The following is a 23,855-nucleotide window of genomic DNA, read 5'->3' on the forward strand; positions in this document are numbered from 1 at the left end:
AATGTTAACAATTATATATTCTTAGGAGCAAATGTTGATATAGAAACCATTTCAATGTTTGGAATAAAGTCACGCTAGAAATACTTTACGATGCATCAGCTTGATTATTTAAACCCTTTGTTATGTAAATGCACAATGCAATTTTACATTATCTGTTATATTTTTATTCGATTTCAGATATGCAATTATGACGTCGTGCTTGAAGGTGGATCCAGCAGATCGAATTAGCCTTACATCGTTGAAGACAAAGCTATTTCAGCTAATAGAAAATATTTAGTGAACGTTATAAATGCAATCTACCGTTCCGAAATTCAAGGCGCTAAGGACAAACATCCTTTTTTTATGGAAACACAGCTAAAAAAACGATGAGAGGAACATAATGCATGGGATTGGATGAAATGGATTTTTCGTTGTAAAGTTTTTATTAATATCGGTTCTGTTCCTATTCACATCAGTTTAGTGGTGGTAAATTACAGTTTCGTGTTCAAAGGAGTTTACTCTGTTGCTGTAAAATGTACCCTCTGTCTTCACGTTTCCTTGTTCATTACCAGCATGTTGATACAAATTGAAGTAGATTTTAGTTACTTATTTTTATTTTGAAGTTTAGAATAGGACTATATGTCAGAAGACATGCTAAACTACCGCAACGCGGTCTAAAAGTGGTCGAAATTAAGGTGCGATTCACCCATCTCCGAGCTACCGGAAGTTATTCCATATTGCTACAATATTACATAGAACACTTATATCATACAGGCAAGCACAACAAAGACTATAAAGAAACTGCATATGAAGAGTTTATACTTGTCATTGGTATGACCTCAAGTTGCGGCAATGTGCTTGTGTCAAGTCGTTTGTACCTGTAAATAAAAAGTTAACACATGGGCAGTTCCCTGATCGTGTAATTAATATGTATAAGATGGAATAATTGTAGTATTTCTTCAATTTATTCAATCAATAAAGAAAATCGTTGACTATGTTAAGTCAGTTGTTTAAACAGTATGCACAAGACAATAATTCTGAAAAATGTACAAAATGCAATATTATATTAACTATGCACACATGTTTTAACAGCAAACTGCAAAAGCGTTAATTATTTGAAATACAAAACGTGTAGTCACGTATGCCAATCTTGTGTAACATATTTTCAGGCAGAGAGGTTATCAAAACAGAGAGGCAATAGAATGTAAAGGGACACTTTTCAATACCGTTCTCATCCACTTTTCGTATCTTTGAATAGTTAACCTTTACGTTGAATTGAAGTAGCAATATCATAATTTTTATTTTAATATGTAAAACACTTCTGTATTGATACACTTCGTCGGTTGCGACCGTAGTTTGCACGTTCCGTTCTCTGGATAAATTCAGGTTAATTACGGTGTGCTTAGTTTGCTAGACGTTATATTATTCATATTCACAAAATAGTGATACATACTACAATAGCTGCAGCTGTGGAATTGAACCAGGCAGTTAAAAAACAGTTGAGCAAAAATCACTAAAATGAAGACAATATTTTACTTGTTTTAATTGTTATCATGTTATCAACTCAATTGGATGAATTTTAAATAGGAAATGGCGATTAAAATTACACGATATTTAAAAAATTGATAGAATAAAGTATTAAAACACACAGTTTTCATTATTCAATATTAATGCGTATCATAAAGCAATCACTGTCGAAGTTTTCAAGTTCTCACACTTTTTGTCACTAACACAAACGAAAACTGTTGTGAGCTGTGGTAAGCTGTGATAAGATGAGGTTTATTTTAGTGATAAATATTGTATTTATTTGTCAAAAAAAAGATCTTAGCTGTTGTTATTCTGGTTAACAGTGATAAACATTTTTTTTTTACACATTAACGAAAATTATTGAGCTATGAGCAATTTTTATTGGCCAATAATGTAGTTTTGATAATTGATGAATATTTGACTTCCACTGCAGAATTGTTACGTCATAAAATTGTAAATATAATTTACATGGCTATAAAAAATATGTATATCTACGTGAAGAATTACCGATATAGAACAACATTAAAGAGATGAAACCGGAATATGCAAATATAAAGACGAGTTAAAGGTGAGTTTAGTCACGTTTGCAACTTTAAGAATGTTTATGACTTTGGTTTAGGTTTCAAGTTTAATAATAATGATGAAGGCGCTAAGTAACACCCGCGTGTTAAATATATAATTCTTTATTAATTAAGGTCTAATTCATTTGTAATATGTGGTTCTTGTTGAAATATATTTTGACTGACATATCATTTCAGGGACCAAACAGATGCAGACTTACAGATTTCTGGATGTGAGTCTGCCCCTGGGCCCCCACTTCGGCTTCACCCCTACACCACAGGCATAAAGCTCGCACACACCTTCAATATTCTCAATGTTCAGTCATTGATGCCCCCACCCCCTCACTTTTAAATTAGGATTGACGCCCCCGCTTATATTAATGAAACCCTTGATGTCTGTAATAGCTTAACAGTCATCAGTCAGAATTAAAACAAAAGATCCTTGCTGATTGATTTCCATTTAACATTTAACAAGAAGGTTCCAGAAATAATACGACGTATCCACCAACAACATAGCTCATTCAAGCTTGAATATTGAATTTTTTCCTGTTCACAGAGTGATTCGAGTCGGTTGACCTAAAATTAACCCTGCAAAAACAGTATGTGCCTTGTGCTTGCTGCATTGAATCCGCATTCGTAGTTGGTAATTCTTGAAACATTCGCTTGTGAAGTCTCCAGGATCGGTTAATTTCAAACAACTGTAGCAACGCTCACAAAGTCTCTACAAACTCCGGTATTTAGGAATTTCGTTTTGAGTACAATAAATGACACATAACAGTCTGATAACATTTACAAGCCTTTTGGAAAGAGTTCCTTTTCCCATTTTCCTTTCTTTGGGTTGAATTTTGGTAGCCTGATGGTAGCAGGCGATGTCTCCTCACAGTTATATACTAAAAAAGTAGGTAAAAGAGAAGCTGCATAAGTTAATAACCTGAATGTAACGATTCTTTGCTATAAAATATCAACTGCAAGAAAAAAGAACGCATAGAAGGCCTGTTATTAGTAGGTTATAAACAGGTCTACACATGAATGCACTTAATCGTGAACCGAAAATAACGTAATTTAATGGAGAGTTGGGTTAGTACATATTTTGAAAGTTAGTGAGAAACATTTCATGAAAATCTGAAAAAGACCGCTAAACATGAACCAAATTCCAATGTACACATAATATTGTTTCTTTATCTGGTTAGAATATAATGGACAAAAAAATTGTATTCAGAATATCACTCACTTTTCATGTCCAATCCTTTTAAAGCTGGTTCCACTGTCTGTTTGGCTCCTTCTTTTAGTTCCCTCGGTACCGAACATTTTACGAACCTGCATTAAAGATTATAAAAATATATATATAAAATATTTAATATATATCTATATATAAAGATATAAAAGTCATAATTTAGCAACATAAAGAACGATAACACTAATCACATTATGCAGATGATAATAACGAGGTATTATCAAACATTCTTACTGTAGAATTTCTGGACATTTTCGATAAGTAAGGCTGGTGATGATTGAGACGAATTGGTCTTCATTGACGTTCATTTCCAGAAAAATCAGGAATTTTAATGAGGGCAATGTTACGTCTTTTATGAAGTCAATAGCACACTTTTCTCTAAGTGTCATTCTTCTCAGTTTTACCTGTTGGAAGACAAGTAATTAGAAACGTTAACATTTAGGAACGTCATATATGTCCATGTTGAATAACCCAAAGAACAACACAAATTCAACAATAACCACTTATCGAGGCATATCACATTAGTGAGTGTTTTTACAGTTAACTGAAATGTAGTTTAGCTAAAACAAAAGACCAATCAAATTAAGAGACCGATTAGGATTTCTGGATATTGCATATTTTTGGTACATGCATGTTAATTTATATCAAAAACAATATAAAGAACTTCCATTTAGAGTTATATGTTAATTAAATAAAATAATTACGGTGGGCAATCAGCCGTTTCTTAAAACCAGCTAAGGAATAATTTTTTGACAAGTTGAACATAAGATTCAAAAATGAAATGAACCACATTTTTTAAAATAAATTTACAGGGTTACCACTACTTACATCAGAAGCATTGCAAGCATCGCAGAAATCTGTTAAAGCAACTCTGTGGTGTTTCCTGTCAAGATGCTGTATGTTAATGGTCATATTGACACCCAGTTTACTCGCTTCATTGTACATGCCGTTGATAATTGCCTGCTTCTTCTCGAGATTACTTATTTCATAAATACAGTCGATCAAATTGTTCCACATTTTTTGTTCCTTCAGGAGAGATTTTACTGCCTTATCCAATCTAGCATGATTCATGCCGAGCATAAACTGTAATAATCTAACCGTTGCATCGTCTGTACTCTTTTTTATAAATTCATCTATCCACGCCCACTCTTTAACACTTTGTGGCACATACTGAGCAGCTAGAAATTCCTGAAAGAATTCATGATAAAACATGATTCCAGAATAGGACGAAAAAGCCAATTCTTCTAATTGACTTCCTCCGCTTCCTACCTTCTTTGAATACTTGAGCAAACCTACGTCTAAGGCAAGTTGGGTATCTTTATCACCAAGTTTATCATTCCAATACTCGCGTTTACCCAATGAAAGGCTCATTTTGTTTTCAAATGCTATTTTACCAAGTCTACCTTCCAGACTCTTAATATCTTCTTGAATGGACTTATTATTATCTTTCTGCACGTATCGGGATTCCAAACAGGTAATCACTAATCTTATTATTGTTGTCAGTTTGTTAACATTCACTTCTTTATATTTCCCTGTTGGATCAAACATTCTGGATGTAATAATATGAACAATCATAATCAGCAGAAGGGGTGTTTCAGAAAAATTCTGAGAAATTTCGTTTAATTCCATACATTCAGTAACCTTTTTTGAAAGTATTTCCAAAGTATCATAGGCTTCCGGTGTCTGCACGTCGTTTCCTGGAACAGTGTTATCTTTCTGCTCTGATTTCCCTTGGTTTATCTCGTGATGAGCATCGGGAATTAATTTGTTTGTTACATCATCCGACACCTCGTCAGCTTTAATGTTAATTTCATTTGCTTCATTTTTGCCATCTTCTGTAAATATGTCCTCGTCTTTTCTTTCTTCGTTTTGAAGTTTTTCCACATCAACAGTTTGGGTTTGCTCCGTTATGTCTTGTTCTTTCTTTTCTGAGGTTTGTTTATTTTCTTCGTTAACCTCATTTATGTTTTTATCATTATTTTCTTTATTCATCGGATTTTCATACTTAACATTTTCGGCATTTTTACATCCTCCCTCTGTCACCGGCCGGCTGTCGGTATTTGTCGTTTTTATTTAAATCGTCTCTTTGTTGTTTGAATCCCATTTGGCTTGTTGTGTGGCGTCTAACTTAGATGTGTTCATCTTTGATTCGGGGATAAAGGTTAGTTGGGGTATTGCTTGTGATTTCAAGTAATATTTGCAGGTTTTATGAATATAGTCATTGACTTGAGAATTACTGAAACCATTCAATTTTACCTTTGAATATGGTACAGCGAATGAAGCTTGCATGTCATCAACTTCACGAGACGTTACCCAAACCTTGATCTTTTTAAACTTAAGAGTGTTTATTTTATTATCGAGTAAATTTCCGACCGTCAGATTAGCATCATTTTCACCCTCCTCTTGAAGGAGATTGACACGTTCTTCTTTATCGTTAGAAGGATTCTCGGCAGAAGTATTGGCACTAATCGTTGACATCGATAGCTCATCAAGCCCATCTAAGAGTACTTGAAACTCAAAATTCATAAATATTTCAACAATATCGTCTACCGTCAAGTCGATTCCAGCAGGCATCATTTCTTTGACAAGTTCGGAAAGAATCATGGAGGGATCAACCTCTTTAAGGTGAATATATATTAGTATAGTTTCCCTGATTGTATTCTTTTTGTCAGTTTTCGTTGGTTTCATCTTTGATACCCAATCGCTAACCAGGTGCTGAGTGTAGGTTGTCTTCCCGTAACCTAAATCTGCTATAATGAAGACCCGATTATTATCGAAATTAAACTCCGGTGCAGACAGAAAGTCGCTTGCGTGATTGCTGACGTCACCTTTCACGTTAGTGACGGTACACTGGCATGTAGTGTAAAGGGCATCTATTGGTATTGGTTCACCCCACGGTAGCGGCTTGATGAAGCCAAATTTCTCGTAGTACTTCATAAGCCCCTTCACTAAAGTATTTCTCTTCACTAAAGAAAACAATAAAATTATCAATGACTGCCAAGATTGTACAACTTTATGACATTATAGAAAGGAATGGTTTCAATAGGCAAGATATTTATATTTTGCATTAAAACTTGAGTATTACAGGCAGGGATGTCATCAGCAATAAACATAAAACTTATATCATGAACGCAATATGTATTGATGATGCACTATTTTTCGTTAAATGAATGTAATTAATTTCTTACAAATAGCAATCTTCATTTATTTTCATGTTTCTATGAATCTCCTTTTTGTAACAGTAGGCTACAGCAGCAAACTGGTCTTTCTCCTTTCCAGTTTTAAAAATCAACTAGGATGTTTTTGTTTTTAGCTTACTCACACATGTTACTGAATGTGAACACATTACTAAAGTTGTACCTCATAATGGAGACTTATGTTTTACTATATCCGTAATTTTTTACAGCAGTCGCGTCAAGTTTTCTTGCATTAGAATAATATGTTGAAGATGAAAAATTATATCGTACCTTCGAGGGATTTTTTCTTCGGTTTTTGTTTGATCTGCATTTCCTGATATAAGAAGAGATATGAAATATATTGAAACAAATTGATAAACAGCACCACATTGTGGAAAAGAATATGAAGGTATAACGATAATGACGTCCTTCTTACCGTGAAAGTTGCCTCTTGAGTCGTACCTAAATCAACAAAAACAAAAATAATGAAAATCTGGTCGGTTCAAATTTGTGTGGTTTTAATATATCAATGTCTGTCGTTAATATACATAAATATTTACTGCAGCTTTGTAAAATGCGTTGTTTCTTATATGATTACATAAAGAGTTTATCAACGGTCTACCATGCTGCCATGCTGCCAACACAGGATAATACATGAACGAGTCTGTAGGTCGTGTGAATCCAGATAATAGCGTTGCACCTTCATTCATTCATACAACACACTCAATAAACACATTTTCAACTACACATATTGCCATTTTTGTAAACTTTAAAGGAAAAATAACCAACAATGTGTCCAAACGGTACAAAGAAGTTCTCTACATTTATAAAAGTAAACAGCCTCAAAACAAATTAGATGCAGAGGTAAAATAACAAGAATAACAGAAATAGACTATAGTGTATGTAGTGCGCCGAACAACACCACGTTATGCAATGAAGTCAGCCTGGATCTGACCCAAGGTATACTATACATGTAGTTGCCATGGCAACATTATATAATGCTGTATCAGGACAGGAGTACAGTGCACTAACAAGGTCACGATATCTACGTTCTGAATACACTAAACTGTTTGGACTGGCAGTGGCGGCACGAGAAAGGGTGGCAAGTTTGGGGATGGCAACGAACAGTTGGGGATATGAAATTACAAAAAATGGTACCTGAATAAAGAGCCAATCACAGGAACATTTAGGGGCTGGGGCACACGTCTTACCTACCCAATCCCCCATCCCACGCTTCATCCGTTACGATAATTAAACTTATGAATATTTGCGATTAACAATGACTAGCTGAGCAATGTGTCAAGAAGAAAAAGGAGAAAAATCTTTAACTTTCTTTATCATTACAATTGTTACATTTACTACCTGCGAGTACATGACCTTAAGAAGCTACAGCACTATTAGATAGTTCTTGTTCGCCCTGGTACTGTAGAGATTATGGAGCGCAAAACTACGTATGAAAGTATGCTAGACATATTCTACTATTCATGAGATAAATATCATCTGTTGTAACACCAACTAACATCGTTCTTTTCTTCAGTGTATAAATTGTATTGCATTAAAGTTTGCCAGAATATTACCTGCTACATATTTGGGAGTTGCAGCGATAATGGTTCCCTATGTTCGTGGTATGGTCGGATTACTGAACGTTATTAGATCAATTCAAAACACCATACTTATCCTTACCTCGTCTGCTGCACAAACGGCAAGCAATGAGAATGGCGCATATTACAACAAAGAAGATTATAATTCCAATAACGACGATGAGCCATGCACTCCCTTTAGGGCTACTCGTGGGTTCCATCGAAGGAAGCTCTTTGCAAGCTTCTGAAACGACATAATCAAGACAACGAAGATTGTACACGTCAGGTTACACAATCTTGCAAGTATATAATGGTAGCGCGAGAGGAATTAAATAAAGACATATCTGAGAGCTACGCCTTTCCTGTGTTATTGGCCACAATTGCGTTGTTATCATAAACAAGCTTTAAATACCTACTACTTTGTACGCTGTCGAAATTACAATAATCATTGGCCTATTTCCCAAAATACTTGACAGAAGACAAGTAAAAACCCAAGGTTCTATAGTTATAGAATAATTTGCTATTTGCAAAGTAGTTAATTTATAGGTTTGATTATCCAAAGAAAAGACCTATAATTTTAGTTTTGCTTACGGTATACGTTTTGCCCTAATTGTGGATATATAGTAATACAAAAACGTGGGTTGTATTATATTACTGGCACAGAAGTCTTCCTTATCTGTTCCAGTTTATAGCCACTAAATACCATTAAGACATAACTATACATAAAGCTATGCATTATGTTCATATCCTTTCGTTATGAATGTTCTACAATGTCCGTCTGGTATGTTCCAAATGTGTTCGTAATTCAGTTACACTGTACAAAAATAAATCTTAATGAAGTTTTGTAATATACATATTACTTACGTTAACTCAACGGACAAATTATAAACTGCCAAAGATAAGCATGGGAAATGGTTCAATAAACAGCAATACATTACTAATACCATCACGAATTTGCCAGTCAGTATATATCACCATACCTGTATTAATCCTAACAGTGCTGGAGTAAGTATCAAGAAGAGAAGCAAAAGAAAAGTCTGACAAGGAAGCGATGCATCTGAAAATAGCATCTGCTCCACAATCCGGTGTTGTGTATTCAATGGTTGTCTCAGTGTACCATCTATCACCCATTTCTTTATGAGTTTGCTCTTCTTTGGTGAAGCTCATTCCAGACTGGTTAGTCACCACCCAGTCTACGTCCATGATTGGTAGAGAGCCATTCACATAGCATGCCAATGATCCAGAGGCGGTAACATTCAGTTGACATCCAGTACAGGTCGAACCACATGCATCAATCAGTGGGCACGGAGGATCGGGTCGACGTGTCAGGATAAAATGTTAACGATACTTACTCAGTGTTGTTGACTACTGTGAAAAGTTGCTTTTCAATTGATAAACCAATATATTAATATGACTGGATTCGAAATGTTACAACTGCACCGCTAACTAAGTATTAATTTAGAAAAAAGGTTATGTTTATTACTGTAAATCAAAAGCTCCGTGTTTGAGGTATCTTGTTCAAAGTTGTCAAAGTAAGCTGTCAGACTATAGCTGCCTTCGTGTTTTAACTGGCTATTATTGATTCTCAGAGATCCATTGATGGTTAACTCAAATTCCCCTTTCTGGTATTCGCTGCCACTAGATATGCCATCTGCGAGCGATAACAAAGGAGCGGTGCTCGTTTTTAATCCTTTGTACCAATATAAGCCGTAGTTGGAACCTAAAACATGGCATGGAAGCTCAAACGACTTTCCCAATTCTGCAAAACACTCGGGCTGACACTGAACACTGCTTGCGTCTGTCAAGAAAACATAATATTTTTATTTACCTGTACACTCTTAAAATTGTTGGGCAAATTATTGCCCAACCTGGGCAATTATTTACACAACCGTTGGGTCCGTATGCCTCCTGGTTGATATTGGGCAAAAAAGTGCCCAACTAAGTTGGTTAATGATTTTGCCCAGCAAACGGTTAAATAAATACCCAACACCTTTGCCCAACACCTTTGCCCAACGCCTTTACCCAACAATGTTGGTCAGAGATTTGCCCAAGGTTGTGTAAAACCTTTTACCAATGGATTTTTCTTTACCCAATGATTCTTGCCCAACAGCTAGTTAAAAATAATAGTGGTTGGTTAACTAATACAATACCAACATTGGATTGTAACATTTTTCATACAACCGGGTTTATTTAATAGGTTATAAAGCTTAAACAGAGAATGATAAAGAACAAACAAGTATACATGTTTTCCATACTTTTATTTTTTCTGGTCTTAGCCGACTTCAGATTGTTTCTCCAGTATGAATTCTCACAGCATTCAGTGCTTGACTTCTATTTACCTAGTTAAATGATCTGTGACTTCCATCCAAAGCAATAATTTCATAAACTCACAATGGGGATAAACACATATTAACAATATTAAAGCTGAAAATATTAGCTATCCATATTTTGCCATTGTTTACTATATTCAGTTCTTGAAATGTGTTGACCACAGAAGACCTCCTGTATGTTGACATCAACTACACAAGGTACAGGTGCAAGACACAATCATGTACAGCTTAATGTTGGTCTCTTTCAAGCAACTCTGGAATAAGTGAATATAATATCACTGATTTCCAACATATAGTCAATTGAAGCTAACCATTTTATGTTTTAAACAAGGACACACAAACCGAAAAATATTGATACACCATTGTATCTGCAATTGCTTTAACAAGGAGCCAAGGCATATTTTGCTAACATTTTGATTGTGCGTAGATGATTGATGAACTGTAAAATTTAAACATCTTTTCAAACAAAAGCCAAATGGTTACACATCCCACATTGATTCTACATACTAGAAATAAAAGCAGCTTAAAGATCACAATTATAAGTGATCATAGGGACACTGCTGGCACCTGATCTGATAAACACACAAAATTAAATGTTTGTTTGATATACCAACCCTGCCTCAACCTTTCACAACTGTATACAATAACAAATCTACCCCCACCCCCCCCCCCCCCAAAAAAAATACAGATTTTTTGTAGGTACAGTTTTCCAAGGCAAACAGTTACTATTTCCCTTTAATATGTAAATATATATGAAACTAAAGCAACCCCAAAAATGTAAACATGTCAGGTTAATACCGAGAAACCATTTGAAAAGTTTGTTGCAAGACACTTTGACCCTTTAACACTTCTGTTTGCTACGAAAGCCCCAAAGGCACTCACTGAACGACTTTTGATAAAACCAAGTTCATATACCTCAGCATGGAAAAACTCCCAAACCCCCTTACATTGAGTTTGGAAGTTAATGTCCAACACATAATGACTTTAAAACAAATAGTCTACTGCCGTTAGGAGTGAGGACTGCATTATTGGATGTCTCTCAATTATCACAAAAAAAATGCTGAGGGGAACCTTTGCTCTCTTCTAAGCACAGAATGAATGGCTGTGGTCGCTCATCCTTCGATATTGTCTTGCAGAAGTCCTCTAACACTTGTCACCAACTGCAAATTAAAGAAAATAAACTCCTCGAGTTGCAAATAAAATGTAACAAAAACAGGTGGATCGACAGAGTTTTAAGACTTCTGCACAATGCTATGATACTGTGGACCAGTATAATTAAAAGAAAAAAACAGGTCAGGAAAGTCAACATAGTTATCTTGACAAGGTTTTCAAAGTGTAACGCCCACCCCATTAATGTCAAATGACCTTTCCCTTGCACTATCAAGTACCGGATCACTTCATTATTATGACCAGGGTTTACATACCGACGATGAAATTTATTGAACCTTCCCCCATTTCATCACTAGTGTAATTAAAAAAAAATTTGCCCTGGTGGCTTCTAATGACCTCTGACCTCTACTATAATCAATGAGATTCATATACTCATGTTGGCAAACCTATGTGCATCACATATGAGATTCATCTAACTTTCACTCTTTAAGTTAGCATATTTACAAGGTTTTAAGTGTTTGGCCCTTGTTAAGGTGTACCACCAAAAGAATACCAAAAAAAATATATAATTAATGATTTTGCTTACTGGCTGATCGTCTATGAATGCTTGAAGGCAACTAGTCACCATAATAGATCCGCTTTTCTTTGCCCGTCCTCGAAAAAACAATGGCAACAGAAAGAAAGCTAAGTTCTTCTTTTCATCTGTAAAAGAGATTAAGGCAAGAAATGAGAATGCTTACAGGTATAAATGACAAAAACATTAATAAGGCACACTATAGTCTGACCATATAAAACTTCAAGGACTGAGGATAAAATTCAAGGGATCTACACCGCCCTAAATGTGCTCCACAACTGTATGCTCATACACATTAATAACAGCAACATGAAAGTTAATGTGGCATGTGTACTCATAGGGGACCTACACATTTGTATTAGAATACTTAATTACCTACCCTACACACTAATTTCAAGCCAAATTTTATAAGATTTTGAAGAAAAAAATGCAAAAGCCCATAGTATGTGCTAACCTTTCATTGACACAGTCGTACTAAAATCTGAATACAATTGTCCAAAGATTTTTGGAAAAATCAACTTCTATACGTTTTAACATGTTTAATCTTCCTGCTCATAAAACATCTTGAGAAGAGTACACAACACAACAAGCTAATTTCTTTTCCTCAGCATTGGAAAAGTATACACATAAGGAATCTATCTCATTGGCCATTTTCAAGTTTGCGCTTATCGACAGTAGAATTCAATCCAAATATTATATTCAATTTAGCATTAATGAGTAAACAAGGCTAATAATGAGGTTTTCAGTCATTACTCCAGCTGACAAAAAAACATTTCACTTGTTGAGAAATCAACAGGAATTATTCAAAACCTATGTGGAACCTACAAACAACACTGATACATGTCCAAGTGACTGTCGTTGAGTTAATATTATACAGGGCTGGGTCTCACTTCAACCACACACAAACCCGAACGCGACTACAAATAAAATAGTAGCCAATTATTCACATTGAGTGCAATGTTTGGAGAAAGTTTGCAGAAAGGTTCAGAAGCAACCATTTGACATTAACCAGCTGATTTGGTCCTTTCAGATCAGTTGATTTTGATAGATTTTTAAAAAGTAACAAACCACCAAAAACATAATTTGAAGGTTAATCCAAATATTGACCCATCTTTACAGACATACTGGAAAGAGAAACTATATTGTCATGGCATAAGCTCTGAATGAAGCTAGCTATGAATTCACAGGCAATGACTATACAATAAATTTGGCTTACCATCAGTCAGTGCATCCAACGTCTTCTCTAAATGCAAAAAGTTCGGCCAGTTTGGGATGATCGCCTGTATAGCACAAAATGTCCATTGTCAAATATCCCACTCTGTTGTATAATTTGTTGGCAGTTGGTTTTTGTAATAATTCGAAGTCCTGTTCTACCTGTAGGAAAGAAAAAATATGCAAACAGCACTATAGGCCTATAACATTACTAGCGCTGATGTTCTATGCTATACTAATATTATTTTAGCCTAGAACTCATTAAATGCCAGGCCTAACTTAAGCTACTTTGAAGTTTGAAAAACCCTCGAAGTTCGGACACACCTAACGAATGCATAATTTCACCATGGCACAAATACAATAGGATCAATTTGACGAAACCTATGAAGCGACATTTTTTCTAACGAGAATGTTTCTTCTGCCATCGATAGTATCATTTTAAAAGAAGTGTGAACAGATACAATTCTGGAGCATTTTAGTGCTAAAGTGTTCGAACTTCGAAGGGTCCATTATTATACTAAGTGTATGTACGTACTACTACTAGCATTAACAACGTACGTGTAAGTCTAACATTAGGCCTAAGTTATGACAGGCTAGGTCTAACGTTAAGCTAATATTCATGTGGTCATTTGCCGTATAAAACTTAAAAGAAAAAAAGGAGTACAATTTATGATTTACAACGAAAATGTGCTACAATGAAACCTTGTCTAGCCAAGATATAGGCTAGAGAGACCTGGTGCATACGCATAGCGTACCGTAAGTTGGCAAGGATCTGCATTACACCGGCGTTCGCAACGTTAATACAATGTGAGTAACTTAGGCCTAGTTACACACTTGCGGGCGCGCCTGTGGCGCCTGTCAATCGCTTCACTTCAAGCTAGCCTAACGTAATACAACTATGCTGGAAATACAATTAGTATTAGTAGCCTTTACGTATGCCTGGTATAGCCTACATGTAGCACCGAGAGAACGAACGATCATTCGATACCACTGATATGTAGAGATCGCAGTGTTCGATGCACACACCAAGCAGAGGATTGTTTTTCTTTACCAGGTGCGTATCCAAGGGGGGAGCGTTGGGGGCGCGCGCCCCCCGGGTAAGAAAAAGAGAAGAGAAAAAAAGAGAAGAAAAAGGAAAAAAAGAGGGGAAAAAAGAGGAGGAGGAGAGGAAGGAAGGGAAAAGAAAAAGAAGAGAGAGAGAAAAAGGAGAAAAAGAGGGAGTAAAAGCAAAACGCGAAGACACCGGGAAGAGAAAGAAGAACAGTGACCTCATTACAGCGCTGAAGGGTAGCCAGTGACGGATCAATGATTTCGTAAAAGTGTGACTCACCCTACCCCTTACACCGACAACTCCATTTTTTGACGTTTCCATTTTCCTCTCTCACTAATGATCTATATATATACTATATATGGTCTATCATAACGCGTGTGTAGAATTGTGCTATGAAACCAACTGTGGCTTGTCTCGAACTCGACCGTGTCGTCGGGGAACATGACGCATTTTGTGATGGGGGCGACCGCCCACCCCCCCCCCATTCAGCATTTTTTTAAATGATATCGCTAAATAATTTCAAAATAGAAAGTGCTTAGAGGCAACTTACAAGGCCTGGGAAGTGTCATTTCCAGCGATCTGGGAGACATTTTCGGCCAAAATTTGCTTGTACGCTTCGCGCCAACCTATGGTGGCGATACGCTTAGATAATTTGCCTACAGGCTTCGCCCTTCCCTTGGCAAATTCCTCGCTACGCGCCTGTTCGAATTTGTAACGCAAACAGCAGATATCACATCATATCAGTGAGCATGAAAATTGCGTTCCAGGATGAAAAGCCTCAAAACTGTCCGACTTGCCTGAAAAAAGATTTTCAACGTTCGTGTCAATATCATATAAGCAAGCATCGGTTATTACATCGCATGCCATACGGTCCGTTAAAATTGCGCAGTATACCGCGGGATGCTAATGTAAACAACGACATGTCTCATGTAGATGTATAAAAAGCATGGAGGTCCAATTATGTCAAAACTCTCTTTTACATTAGTAATGGCGAATTAGGGCCTGCACCCCCGCCGCGCAGTGGCGGCGCGTCCATATGGTCAGGGGGCGGATGCCCCCTGACGGACTCAAATGGACTGCTGGCGCCTTTTTCAGCTCTTAACCACTTTTTACTTATTCTAGATTATTGACTTTTTTATTGCGCTCTCTTCTACTTATTGACATTTGTCACATTTTGTTGGTGTAATTTGGCGATGACACGTTATTCTTTGTTTATCTGCAAATTAGCCAGGCCCGGAAAGGGTCATTTCCGGCGATCTAGGGAGTATCTTTACTCAAAAATTTTCTGTACGCTACGCGCCAACCAGTGGTGGCGCTCCGCTTAGATAGTGTCGAAAGCGCCCCTTCAGATCATTCTCGCCACTCCTGACCAATACCCCTAGCTCCGCCACTGCGGCCGCGCCTCCTACGCCTATGTGTGTAGTGTTCGGTTTTGGAAATATCTGCTATTTTTTCATTTCCTTCAACCAAGTTTTATAATAGCCGTTATAACAGGTTTTAATATTTGTACACCAATAAATTAACTTTGTCTGAATTTTCGAAAAATTTCTGACCAACATTCTACATCACACTTCCCTCTACTCGTGCAATTTTGACCGGTCTGTTAGGGGTTGAAGGAAGTTTTTTCTATATTGGTTGTCCATAGATGAAATTTTGTACAACATTATGGGTATGTTTTGAAGTGAATTTATTCACGAGAAATGTGAATTTTCAAATTCTGAACAAATATGGGGCTTAAAACCTTGAAAAGTGGGGCTGACGGGTATTGTGGGCCGGGACGTAGAATCACCTACAAAAGCAAAGACCCACAGGAGATGCGATCAGGTCGAACATGATGTGTGCCGGGTTGACAATCTTCAAAAAGGTTATGGATGGAAAAAAAAACTATTAGGAAATACTTGGTTCTCAGGCAAAAAGTGTACATCTGGTTGGTCATTTCAAGCCCGAAAAGTGCCGTTTCCGGTGATCTGGGGGGTTTCAAAACAAGAAATTGTCTTGTACGCTGCGCGCCAACTGATGGTGGCGCTCCGCTTAGATAGTAATTCGCGCCCCCCGGGTTTGAAAATCCTGGATACGCGCCTGTTTACGCTCACCTTCAAATGTAGCACATAACTCTGGCATTTCCCACCTCTTGAGTACTGCACTAACAAATTCGTCAGCCATTGTGTAAGTTTTAACACGTTCACCATATACGATCTACTCATGATGCATGCACATCGCGCAGAGTACCAGTATAGTAATGGCGCAAAAATGCTGGTTTTTGCACAACATTGGGCAAATCAAGCTTGTTTGCCCAACAGAAAGTAACAATAAACTACATCTTAATTTTTGCACAACAAAGTTTACCCATATCAGTTGTGTAATTTCTTTTACTCAGTTGTTGGTTAATATTTACTCATATTGGGCAATGCTTCGCGCAACCAGTTTTGCCCAACAGTTTTTAGAGTGTATTTACATATAAACGGATTAAGCTGATAGTTGATATATAGAAGTAGTTGATGAAGTAGTTGATATATGTTGATTAGATAGTATCTTATAGAATGCAAGAGACAGTGAAGATTAATTAAACAAACGTTAATCGTTTAAAAAATGGACTTTTTGCGTTTAGCGGTTAATTTGGAAGACGTTTGTTTTCATATTTTGGCATATATCAATGTGAAAATCACATATATCATTCTGACTACTTTGCAGGAGGGGTTGTTCAGACAGGTGATTAATTTTATATATTTAGTAGCCTGTTGCCCTTCATTTTGTTCTACTTAAAGTTCGGGAAAAAAATTGGGCCCCTCTTAGAAATCCTGTGCACGCCACTGATTATAGATCATTTAGCTGCCGTCCTCACTTTGAGATAAATGGTAAATATTACAAATGTAATTTTTAATGTCTTACCTCCAACATTCATGAATGACATTAGTAAGACCGCAACGGGAAGAATTTTCTGTTGCATCAAATCCATCATGTTCTTGAAATATATGAAGATCACTGTGTATCTAGAAGATAACAATATATATAGTATTTAGACAATTACAAAAAAATGACTCTTCTCATTCACATAAACGTTGAACATCTATTTGATATACAAGTAGTCGTCGGGAAATAAGAACAAGGAATAGGTTCCTGTCCGAATTCTCTGTTTCAAAGTTGTAATGGCTGTTTCAAATGAACTAATGTAATAGGCCGCACGTTTGTGGGTTATTGCAAAATGGAAAGTAAGTTCCCATTAATAATATTTAGTTCTAAACTCACTAAAAGATTATATCGTAACATGATGATATTCACCAGTTCTAACCCTATACCTTAACGAGTTAACGAGACTAAACATCGCTTCTTCCTAACAGGACACGGAACAAATACTCTAAATATAGAGTAAGTAAATATTTCATTGAGGAAAATCCTAACGTTTTCCATGGAAAATTTGACTAGGAATTAGTTCATGCTATATGCACCATTGTGTTCTAATGCATATTGAAAACAATATCACAGTCCATGAGTCCATGTATACACCTGCTAGAAAGGCCTTAATTAAGACAAACCACCGCCGACAAAGTTGACAACGTTCAGAGTATGACCGACCTTCGTGTGTCTGATGACGTAAGCCATAATGACGAACATCTAAACAAGATTCACCTACAGAAAAGGGAACAGGTACTATTGTTACTATATGAATCATTCATTAACCTAATTCCAAAACTCTTGACAAAGAGCCACTTAATAAATGATTTAACGTCTTTTATTACCTACCTATTAATGAGTAATCTGCAAAGAAAGATCATGTGATACAAATAAGGGCCTATTTTGAGCTCCATCAATTGTCATGTTTATAAAAACAATTTATATATATATATATATATATATACCTCTCTTTCAGTGAATACGGATACCAAACCACTTTTGCAATTTGCTTTAAAACCAATACCATTGTGTTACATACGCAACGGGGAAAACAAAGATTTAAATTGTTGTGCAAAAACATTGTCAGGTAAGATAACATTCCCTTTAATCGACTCATCTAAAGTTGAGCTGTATCAAAAAACAAAAAAAAGTTTTTCGTTTCCAATGGTCAGCACAATAAAACCATCATCGCCTAATTACATGTATAACTGTGACTCTAATGAAAAGATAATATTCCAGAGCATAACTTGCTCGTAAACTAACAACCAGCTATCAAATACATGTTCTATTGATTTCATTTTCTAAAGGATCAGCTACAATGAACGATGCAAGATCCTCCCAGAAGCTGGCATTACCTTTCAACGCTCTTCGGGCACATTCCGGTCATTTAATGTTACTTTGCATCTTCTTCAACGAACGTGTTTCCCCGATTCATTTTTCTTTGCCCAGGGAATTATTCAGTCACTTGCTACGTTAAAGAGGGGGAGAAGGAGCTGAAAGGGAGGGGGAGGGGATAAAAAAGGTTTTAATGTAAATACCATTGAATGATTATGTCAAGTATGTACTCCATAATGGGATAAGGTCTGAATAACTTATTTTGGAGACCCTCGCGAAACTCGGATAAAGGGGCAAACTACATTCTTCATAAGAAAATACATGATACGAAAGGGGAGAAAGTCAAACCGACGCCTGACCCTCCCCCACACCCTTTCCGAGCACCAACTTACACGATGAAGTATTTGTTCTAATGTTGTTTGACTGGTTAATTTATATTTTGCAGTACATTATTTAATCTGTTACGTGCAGTCGTATTTGGGATCTTTAAGACAATCAATACTTCATACAAGGAAATATGAATATATATATATATTGATATATTTTGTATGAAATATAAGTTAAGGATTGCGTTTTTCCTTCGGGTTGAAAGGAACAACAACTGGAAATTATACTTGGATAACAAGTTTTTCAGGTGCTTAAACGAATACTTAAACGAGTACACATCCCCTCCACTAACGTATAATGGAACATTTGAGTGTCTGCGTTTCTTAAAGTTTCACTTTTCTTGTCATTGTATTACTGTTGAGTACACATCTTTTTGACTACGATAAAAAGCCCACAGCAGTACGTATATGAAAACACTGCTACTGGACCTCATATCCTAAACTTGTGATGTATACTAATACAAGGGTAAACGTTATTTCAAACTAACATATACACACAAAAATTGACGTGGATTAACAGAAATTGTCCCGTGCTTTGGTACAAGGAAGTTTTAAATTACATATATTGGAGCACCACTATAAGCACCACTATAAGAACCTCACAGTAATTACTTTGTATCAAAATACCTTTACTAATTTCTATATATTCCAATATGTTATTATTTCTATATATTTCTATATATTTCCATATGACGTACGTACAATAAGACATAATTAGGTCATAATTAAGATCATGCGTTTGCTATTAAGTTGTCTAACTAAATATACTTATTTTTTGCTTTCGTCCTGCCTATGGTCTGTCTACCAGCGTTGTACCTGAACAATTTCTTCTCTGTTATTTGGACAGTGTTAGCGCTATGATCTATGTCTTTTGACCGCAGCTATGACAAAGATTGAAAAACTCATGAAAAAGGAAACCTAATTCGTAACATTTATGAGGGATATATGAACAAATATTCTAAATTTATTCGTGGGACCGAGCTCAATGAATATTAGTAGCTTTAATTTTATATAAAAGCTTGATCTGATGGAAAGGTATGTGAAGTCAGAGAATTGCGACTTTCAGTGCAACGGTTACGTTGTGATATATTATTCAAGAAATAACTTTGCTTCCTAATTACGGTAACCCATTTTGGTATTCCAAACAATGCTCATGTGACTACCTTTTAGGTTTCTTTGTGAATTGCCTAACATGTAAGTTTGCAGTTTTTCACTTCAACAGAAACGTCAACCAATTGCATGGATGGCTCCCGAGAAAATTTCCATGCATGAATATTATCAAGGTAGCGATGCATGGGGATGTACCGAGCTATTATGGGAGTGTTTCCTCTAGTTATAACGATACTCTAAATATCACTTTCTCGAGTATAGTAATGAATGCGGTGATTGTGTTATTTTGCTATGTAATCGATCCCCAAGTATTGTATCTCTTTCTTATATATTTTATATTTCCTCTGTTAGTTTTTTTGTTTCTGAAATCATTGCTTGTTTAATATTAACTGGTGTTGGGGAAACATACAAGATAACATAGTTCACGATTCATGTGGAAATTATGATGGGCTCTACGGTAATAACAAAACTTCTTATAGTAGTTTAGGCGATAACCAGTATCTTCTTGATATTTAAGCGCACTCGTATTGGGACAAAGGTCAATGGCAACTGATAACATTAAAGGTATATATTCTCATACTGAAGATCACATGCGTTAAAGCATAAAGGCTTTCTTTATATTCTCATGGGAGAGAGCAATGGGAATAAATTAACAAGATAAATGTCTAACTTGATGTTTTTATCTTTACTGAAATCCTATTTTCAAGAGTTAGCGAATCTGAGGTCGACAAACAAACCATAGTGGGCAGTATCACCCCACAACCTCTTTGTTGACCTAGAGCTGTATAGGATATATTCAATTTTTACTTTGAACATTTTGTAGATTTAAAAACGCTGGAAGAAACATTTCTTTGCCTCCTTTTGCATAACTCTACCTTGCCATTAGCGGAAAAATTAATCCTTGTAGTCTTGTACGATCTTCTGACAAGTTATTCATATCATATCTGTAATTTGAATTAATACATGAACCAGTTAGGCAGAAAGGGGCATGTCATAGCGGTATGATTTCAAACCGATATTTATGAGGGGCAGTAAAGTGCCCGTCCTTCCACCTCACCACCATACCCCCCCCCCCCCCCACTACAACTCCATATCCTGACATCAAAACTGAATTGGCTGCAGAGTCAGCTACCCCGAAAATTGTAAAGAGCAAAATTAAAAAGGAAGCTTCACGTAACTAAATGATGAGATTATTTATTGAACTTGGGGTTACAGATAGTTAGGGAATTTTTTACTTTTAGTCATTAGTATTACCGTTTACTTCGTAGGTATGGTATTCTGCTCTCTACTTGGCCTACCAGAAAAGGTAGCTAACTTACTTAGTATGATAGCAACTAAATAAAAAATATGGTGTCAACATTGGAACAGGTAAGAATTGTAGGTCATACTACTACATACTACATGCATACTACATACTACATACATACTACTACTTCATATAGGTCTAATTAGTTAAAGTATTCGGACATGAACTATGAAGGCTTTTGACAAGTATAGTGAGATTATAAATGTACCAGGAACAATATATATATGTATACCAGTGATACTATCGACGAAATGTAGAGATGCATCTTGTTTCTTTGACTTTTAGTAAGGATAAAAATTACGATAATCAGCATGTAATGCAACTGTGCTATGACATCAAGTGACTTGCAATGCACATTAAACAGGAAACAAAGTCAACCAGAGATATGTCGTTCATTTTGAAATGTTTTTTGGGGTCAGGTTACACTTCCGGGGGCCAATTGTCAAGTTGACTCTGGCTCTCGAAGCCTCTTACGACGACAGGTTGTTAAACATGATCGGAAATGTTGTCTTGTTTCGAAGTAAGGACGTAAACGCATATGCTCAATGTTATCCCTCATTAAAATTACATACACTTAGATTATTTCCATATGTAGACGGAACAACCACCGTTACACGCAGAAAGGAAGCAAGACACAGCCGAATCTAAGCCAGTGACCGATGTAGAAGAATCTGCCCATTCGATGTCATATTTCGTCCTCGAGTCAAAGTTACAAACACATAGTTATGTCTAGTTAACTATCATACATGATCATTGCATTAAATACAATGTGACAGTTTACTACTTCAGAACGCTGCAACAATCAATCGTTCCATTAACTTGACACACTAAAGTCGTCACTTTCAGGGCCTGCCAAAGCATAGAAGTTTTCAACTGACATATCATACCACCTCGTGGTAGCTGATGTCTTGTCATGTCTCTTGCAAATTTTGCATATCATGCCCGTTTATATTTTCAACTAGAACTGGAGCAAGTTTAGCATACTGAACCCAAAACTGTCAATCTGCTCACCCGGATTAATATCAACATTTACTAAAGAATTTCTAAATTGGTTAAGTCTATAGGCTAGCACCTTCAGACCTCCTTATTTTTACACTAGCTGTATGCTACTTTGATTTATGCTATATCACATAAATTCACAAAAGCAATAAAGGTAAACTGTTAATATGCCAAAACAAGCATTACATTAGGTTATTTTAGCCACTTTTGTTTCGAGCGGATGAACATTAATTTCATCATGGTATGATACCTATATAAGAATAGTTCCATGCAGTGACGCAATAGGCCTACTCGTCTTAACACTAACGGCAGTGATTACAATGATAACTGCATATATCACATTTTATGCACGGATGATTTACATGATACGTGTTAAACCGCCAGTATATTGAAATGAAATTAGAAATCCTATATGCATTAAGTAAATATTTAACATGGATACCCTGTTCAAAGTACACCCTAAAAATATAACAATGAGATTAACAATGTATGCGTGCTTCTACAACAGCAATTGTGTCAATTGCGTCTACATACTATATACTACATCCCATTTTACACCATGTATGATTATATGACCAATGTGAGAGCCAGCCGGGAGACTCCTCTCATTTCCAACCAATAGCAAACTAGGGAAGCAGGGGAATGAGGGGGGGGGGGGGGTTAGGCATAGTCTCAGATGCCGGGGTTAGAATGTAGGCTGGAAAAACATGATGGATACTAGGAATACATGGAGATTACGAATGGGGACCAGGTGAAACATGTGGCATTTGTGCTTTCGACTCCTTGGAACTTGGAGACATACACCCATTATCCACGACTCCGCTCTTCTCCCCACTTTACCACACATATATATATACGCAGTTGTTTTCTCGTATGTTCCGACTCTTAGTCGAAATCACACCATAACCATAACACAAGTTAACTTATATTTTTGTAGCATATAGGTTAGACATATGAACCCAAAAGCTATGATGCTGAATAACCCAGGCTTAACGGTCGATAATTCAGGATTGTCGCCGATAATGCATGTTTATCTAAATTATTTTCTCTACTGTTAATATAAATCGCTATAGGTTACTAATCCCATGTTTAGAAGTTACAATTTTGGAATGAAAATGTTTTATTGAGTGGGTAGGAAAAATTCGTTCCGTGGTCAAAACAAATTTCCTATCAAACATATCTCAGCAGATGAGACGGAAAGTTGTATGGCTGGGTGTCACTGGCATGGCAGGTATTGCAATTGGGATTCAGAAAATTATGAAAATTATGATATCTCATAAGAGGTTGTCGATTCATTTTGAGCATATCCTTGCAGTATCGTTTAACAAAACCGTCAAGACAATATGGTTTTTTAACATGATTTAAACAGTTTTTAGTCGTTAACAGTTTAGTCAATTGAAAATGTCCTGGTTCGCTTTCTCATTTGTTTAAGAAAAGATGATTCCAAAGTTTCCAGAGAGAGAAATCGAAAAATTACCTTAATTTCATCAATAC

General features: G+C 36.2%; 1 protein-coding gene and 1 long non-coding RNA gene across 7 annotated transcripts in view; one reads left to right on the plus strand and one right to left on the minus strand.

The window, feature by feature from the left end:
* LOC139976899 (uncharacterized) overlaps positions 1–23,855 on the plus strand; it is a 134,645-nt gene that overhangs the window by 105,168 nt on the left and 5,622 nt on the right. For 4 of the 5 annotated variants that reach the window (XR_011796307.1, XR_011796305.1, XR_011796306.1 and 1 more), the window contains one exon: positions 178–2,950. The exons of the other annotated variant lie outside the window; for it this stretch is intronic. The gene's annotated coding sequence lies outside the window, so the exon portion shown is untranslated. Of the gene's footprint in view, positions 1–177; positions 2,951–23,855 lie in introns of those variants that run through there. 5 annotated transcript variants of the gene reach the window in all.
* Positions 12,086–14,328, minus strand: LOC139977917 (uncharacterized). 2 transcript variants are annotated; one of them, XR_011796742.1, is made up of 3 exons: positions 14,236–14,328; positions 13,287–13,444; positions 12,086–12,198 (listed from the first exon to the last, which is right to left on the minus strand). It is a non-coding gene; the product is annotated as an uncharacterized lncRNA (long non-coding RNA). The 2 variants fall into 2 exon arrangements; XR_011796743.1 differs by having other exon boundaries at positions 14,210–14,328.

This window comes from Apostichopus japonicus, chromosome 12 (genome assembly GCF_037975245.1).
Source record: "Apostichopus japonicus isolate 1M-3 chromosome 12, ASM3797524v1, whole genome shotgun sequence".
Taxonomy (NCBI): domain Eukaryota; kingdom Metazoa; phylum Echinodermata; class Holothuroidea; order Aspidochirotida; family Stichopodidae; genus Apostichopus; species Apostichopus japonicus.